Here is a 6,348-nt window from a genome sequence, read left to right as displayed (position 1 = left end):
CTTACAATATGTTTATTTTATTTTTAAGGACAAAAACAACATCAGTGAGCTCTAAAATAGTTATTATTTTATTATTTATAAATAATTTACTTTTTATTGGTTTTATCATCTTGTTTGAACACACTATTTAAGTGTATAGTTAATTTGCATCTCTGTGTCAACGCTATGAAACCATTTGGGGATCAAACTTTAAATGAAATGTAAATTATAAAAAACACACACAAAAGCTGACAATAATAAAATGTTTAACTTCATAATTAATCCCATTGTCAACACTGTATTCTTTTGAAATGACACCCATAATTTCTCTGAGGTGCCTCTGTTGGTATTCTTCACTCTATGAACAGAAAAAACAGACAGTACTTTTTGAACATTTTGGGAAATATACAGTTTGCTGGCAGATAAATCCCGTCATGTCCAAGCTGAAGTACTTTAAATCTTGTTCATGCAAAAACTTGTTGCTCATGAGGAAACCTTTTATATTATACTTTAATATACTTTTGTTCCCTTTTGTTCCCTACTGTATATAAAATATGAAGGTAATTTGCCTTAAATAATTGAAGCTTAGCTATATGTGCTCAGTTTTTTGCCCAGTTTACACATATAAATAGAATTTTATATTCTATAATTTTCTGTAATGTTATTCCAGAGCCATAAATTTATAATTATCATAATTTGGAAAAAAATATTACTAGAAAATAAAATAAAGGAGAATCCAGCTTTGATTTGTCTGCAAATGATGGCCTAGATATAAAAATGATTGTAAATGTTAACAGATAATGCAGTACTTTTGTTAATCTTCTTTCACTAAGCTTAAAAATCTGCAGAAATTATATCTTGATTTTTAATTAAAAATCCACTAGAGATCCAGTATCTCCAAAAAACAATAAAGCTCAGATTCTCACCAGCTCTTCTTCGAGTGTAGAGAAGTAAAAATCCCATGACGATGAAGGCTACAGCTACTCCGGAACAACTCACAACAATTACAGTTATCAGCAGCGTCCCTGCAATGGAAACATTTATTAGCAAAGAACGCTATCATATGAAAGTTTTTGTTAACACACACCATTCAGTTAAACTGCAGGAAGGTCTTAAAGACATAAAAATCTGGATGGCCTCTAACTTTCTCCTTCTAAATTGAGATTAAACTTAAGTTATTGTACTCGGCCCTGAAAATCTTACAAATATGGTATCTAACCAGACTCTTACTCTGGATGGCATTACCTTGGCCTCTAGTAACACTGTGAGAAATCTTGGAGTCATTTTTGATCAGGATATGTCCTTCAATGCACATATTAAACAAATAAGTAGGATTGACAATATGTAGTATTTAAAAGTAGAATGGGAGATATGTGTGTCAGCAGGTATAATATATGACCTATTGTGCTTGTTAACATAGCCAGTCTACCTGTTTTTTCATCTTGTGGTGATGGATCCATTGGATGTGTGTTATCTGAAGAAATGGGTATATACACATGCTTTCTGTCTGAAATGCAAAAAAACATACTGAAATCTACATATGTGTCATCACTTTACATAAAGTGTCTCAGAATCAGTTTACAGTTTCATCACCTGATACATGTTTCTCTGAAGTTGGCGTTGTGGGCATTCCTGCAACGGTAGTAAATACACAAAAGTAGTACAAAATGATAATGGGACAAGAGTGGCAAACACTTACTTTGTACAGTAATGGAGGTTAGGTTACTGTATGGAGAGCCTGACCCTCCAGGTTGTGTCATAAAAAAACATAAGGAATACCAGTTTTGTCACCCGGAAAGATGGTTACTAAATCCATGGTTCTTTTTCCATCCTTTAGATTTCCCCCTAAAAACACATTCAAAGCTGAAATATTACAGCACAAAACTTCTGTTGTTAGGATGCTGTATCAGTATATAATGTGATGAAAAAGAAGGTCACTTACTTTGTACTGTAATGGTCGACGTGCTACTGTTCCGAGACTTTAACTCTCCAGACCGTGCAGTGTAAAAACAGATCACTTTAATTTCAGCAGGTGTCCTGAGATTTGCCATCTCCAGCAGCGTGGTTGCTGTCAGTGTTGTTAGACAGGAAAACTCTTTCACCGTCCCTCCACTCAAAGTGTAGAAATAACATTCAGGCACAGAAACAGATGAAGGAGTCTCACAGTTCAGTGTGACTGACTCTGTCTCTGTGATCACCGGTGGATTAATAATGAGTTTAGGTGGAAGGGGAGCTGAAAAGTTGAAACATTAAATACAGTTAGGATCACATCTGTGCCTGACCATCATGCATTCTTTGCTTTCACACATTAAGATAACATCAGTACTTTGTGGTAAAGCCGCTCACTCACTTTGGATGAGGATGGAGGAAGAGTCACTGTACAAAGAGTTTGACCCTCCCGTCTGGGGCGTGTAAGAACAACTCACTTTAATCTCTGCAGGTGACCGGCCATCTCCAGAAGTTCAGTTGCTGTCTGTTGTGTCAGACAGGAGAACTTTCTAACAGTTCCTTTACTTGAAGTGTAGAAATAACACTCTGAAACCGAAGATGGAGCCTCACAGTTCAGTGTGACTGAATCCATCTCTGTGATAGCTGATCTACTCACTGTCAGTGTAGGTTGGAGAAAAGCTGCAGAGACAGATTATACCACATGTGTCTGGAATAGGTATAGGGTGGTTTTGCTGCTTATTGTAATACTGCAACTAAAAGTAATATTTTACAGTCATATTTACTCACATCTTATGGTGAGTGGAGACACATTACTCATTGGAGACTGATATATAAAAAGGTAAAAACAGGTCACTTTTAATGTAACAGGTGCACTTTGATGTGCAAGTGATAGCATTTCAGATCCATTCAGTTTCTGCAAACAAGAAAATTTCTTGGCAAGTTGTTGTCCTGAAGTGCGAAAATAACAATCAGATATAGAAACAGATGGTGGAGTCTCACAGTCCAGTATGACTGAGTCTGTCTCTGTGATCACCTGTGGTCTCACTTTCAGTTTAGGTGGAAGAAGGGCTGAAAAATTGAAGTTAGGTAATTATCAGAGTCAGCACCGAGATGTAAATGATTCAGGTTCATGTATATACTGTAATTGCAATATATATGTCAGAAAGGTTACGTACCATTTTATGGCGATGGTTCACTGTCAAGAGATGTTAAATAAAACCCATCACGCTTTGCAACATAAGCACATCTAACTTCAACCGCAGCAGGTAAAGTCTTTCGAGCCATCCTCAGCAGCATAGTCCCTGTTAGTGTCTGCACACAGGAGGAGCCTGTAGACACTTTTTGACTTGCAATGTAGAAATCACACTGAGACACAGAAATAGATGATGGAGCTTCACAGCTCAGTGTGACTGAGTCTGTCTCTGTGATCAGGGATTTACTCAGAATCACTTTTGGCAGATTAAAGGCTGAAAAGTTAGAGGCGAACACAAGTGAATGAAATACAAATAATATCCACGATGGTGACCAAGAAACGTAATACTAGACTCAGGGACTGACCTCGTGCTTTGATATCATCAAAAAAATCTGTTGGAGAAAGAACTGATTAAAAACAAAATGTTAAAAGATTGCTTCTCCCACTAAGTGTAATTCTGTCAGTCTAATATAATATACTGTAATTACATAAACATTTAATATTGTTTAAAAGCAGACATTAAAAAGGTATCGGGTTAAATACAAAACCATTTCAAATACAAAGAAATGATAAAACGTTGAACTTACAGATGAGGATGACAAACAGCAGATGTCCAGCCATGATGAAGAACCTGAATACTGTGACTGTGAAAACTACACCTATCTGAGTTATATGTAAATGTGGTTTTCATACTTGTTATATTTACTGTCAGGAAACCACAGGCAGCATCAGAATATATCATATTCAAAAGTCTACAAAAATACATATAGGCACTGTTTCCATTGCCAATAGCAACTTCATGTTGTGGCCTCATGTGGTGTTTGTGTGAAATAAGTCTGTGAAGGTTCTCAGTCATCCAGGTCATGGTGTAGTCTAAAGAGCTTGGAAAGAAAAGCATCTGGACTTCTTTAAGTTCCTTGAGGACATTTCACCTCTTATCTGAGAAGCTTCTTGAGTTCTAAGGTCAAATGGTGGAGAGTCCCAGATTTAAGTCCGAGGGGAGTGTCCCGCAAGGGGGTCATGAACCCCCTGTTGATTCTCTACTTAATCACACGTGCCAAGGTGTGAAAACGGGTGTAGGTCACAATTAGCCAAGGTTTTGCGTGAACCCGCTGTGAAACCTAGCCCCACCCTATCATGTGATTTCCTCTGTTCAAAGATGGTCGTTCACAGTGGCAGTGAACAGAGGCGGTGGTTTACAACATCAACTGTCTGCCATCTATAATCCAGTTTTGAGATCCTTTCCTAGACGGCTTAACGCCCACTCACATCCTGCGCCTGTTGACTTCAGGAAAAAGATGAAGACAATAAACATATTGGACCTATGTTTATTATTCATCCCATAGATGTGATGTAGAACAAGAAGAGGGACAGACCCCTCTCTGGGCATTATCATAATCATTTTGGTTTTTTTGTTCTTTTTTAACGTACTTGAAAATTTTTTGTACTGGAATAAAATCAAGTGTAAAATCCACACTTTTGCTAAGTGCCCTGTTGAAACTTATTTTATTATACTTAACAGTCATTCTCTTTCTCTTAACAAAACTGTCTTTTATAAAGATATAACATATTTTGGGGTCAGTGTAAAAGAAAGGCAGCTGTCAAATGTGAAAGTAAGGTCAGAGGTCAAATTTGACATGATATTTAAATGCAAACTATAATGTGATATTTAGAATCCCAATATACCAGTATTATTTCCTAAAAGTGGCCAACACACACAAAGGCAGCAGAATTTAAAGCATAGTTTTAGAGATAAAAGACATTTCATTAAAGTTTGACCTTGCTTGACCTTGAAGAAGAGGTCAGATGTCAAATAAGGTATCTGTACAATAAAATTTTAAACAAATTTTTTTCACGGTCACGCTTTTAGAGAACATGAACAGAAATAAATTTGCACAATGAGACGGTTTCCCTTTTTAGTATTGAAGTACATCCATTTTTTTTTTTACTTTTTAAAAATTCATATGGATGAAATCACATAAATTACCAGAAAGACAGTGTAGATTTTAACATGGCTTTATTTGATCTTGTTTTAAAGCCAATGATATTTAAGAAAAATACTTCTTAATGTACAGTTTTGTTTTGTTTATCTGTGTGTGTGTGTGTGTGTGTGTGTGTGTGTGTGTGTGTGTCTACTGTGTCCAGAAGAACAAAACATCCTGTTACAAAAATATCTTGAACATAATACAGACAATGTTTAATGCAGCTGCCATGTATTGGTATAGAAGGACTATATTTCATGCTGTACCCTCCATGCTCACTAGAAACTTCTTGGGTTTACATATATTATCTTCCCTGCAACGTAATACTGTCAGTAATGCATGCAGATGTTGCAGGCAATTTTTGCGGCAATTTTTTGTCATTTTTTATTAACATTTTTTATTAACATTGAAGCACATGTTGAGGAAATTTTCTCACATGCACATATATTCTTCTTCTCTTAGTCTTTAGTTAGATCTTTGTTTGGTTTTCCTCAGTGCTGTTGGAAATATTTTTTCTTTAATACATATGTTGGCATAATTAATGTTGTATAGGAATGAATGCTGCCAACCTTATGCAAAGGTTGGCAGCAAAATTCTCAAATCCTTCAACCTCACTGACTATTGACGCATAACTGTGATTGTAATTATTATAAACTGGTTTCAAACTGATAGTCTATTTTATAAGACTGATTAAACTAAGAACTTATTTAGATTTCCCACTGATTTTAATGATTTCAGTTATTAGAATCTCTAAATTAATGGTTAATCGGTTAAAATTAGCTTAATTGCTTTATTGGTTTTTCTTCTTTTAAAGGTGGTGCCCTTATTAAGATCATTCTTAACAAGGTAGATAAACATAAAGAAAGCTCCAGCATTGTTGCTGGCACTGCCCTTGTGAGACACAGTAATGACCGCATATAAAAAAAACTCCATAATGTTCTACAGAACACATTATGTAGAACATAGAAATGCTACTTGAATAATACTGCACTGGTAATACAAATCTCTGGGCTGACACCAGAAAGCAAGCCATGCACATACAAAATGTTAAATTGGGTTTAATAATTCTCTATTAATCTTTTGGAAATTATTGTCTTAAGTAGAAATATTATCCAGGTGAGATTCCTACAAAATAAAAGAAAGAAAGAAAGAAAGAAAGAAAAACATTTTCCTGTCTTATCGATATGGCTTGAGTGTGTCAGTCTTATCTTCTGTTTTTTGCCAGTTAAATATTTTTAATGTGTT

The 6,348-nt window shown here is 35.5% G+C and overlaps 1 pseudogene across 1 annotated transcript; it reads right to left on the bottom strand.

Annotated features, from left to right (window-relative positions):
- Nucleotides 1–36: 36 nt before the first annotated feature.
- LOC146387158 (uncharacterized) lies at nt 37–3,742 on the bottom strand (annotated as a pseudogene). Its single transcript, XR_014800192.1, has 8 exons — nt 3,709–3,742; nt 3,487–3,513; nt 3,174–3,395; nt 2,716–2,997; nt 1,922–2,607; nt 1,409–1,824; nt 906–1,004; nt 37–337 (listed from the first exon to the last, which is right to left on the bottom strand). The product of XR_014800192.1 is annotated as an uncharacterized LOC146387158 (transcript).
- Between the last annotated feature and the right edge of the window lie 2,606 nt (nt 3,743–6,348).

Source organism: Perissodus microlepis, chromosome 5 (genome assembly GCF_051167445.1).
Source record: "Perissodus microlepis isolate ML-2025 ecotype Zambia chromosome 5, ASM5116744v1, whole genome shotgun sequence".
Taxonomy (NCBI): Eukaryota; Metazoa; Chordata; class Actinopteri; order Cichliformes; family Cichlidae; genus Perissodus; species Perissodus microlepis.
The sequence above is the reverse complement of the archived record's forward strand: the minus strand, read 5'-3'. Positions and strand labels throughout refer to the sequence as shown.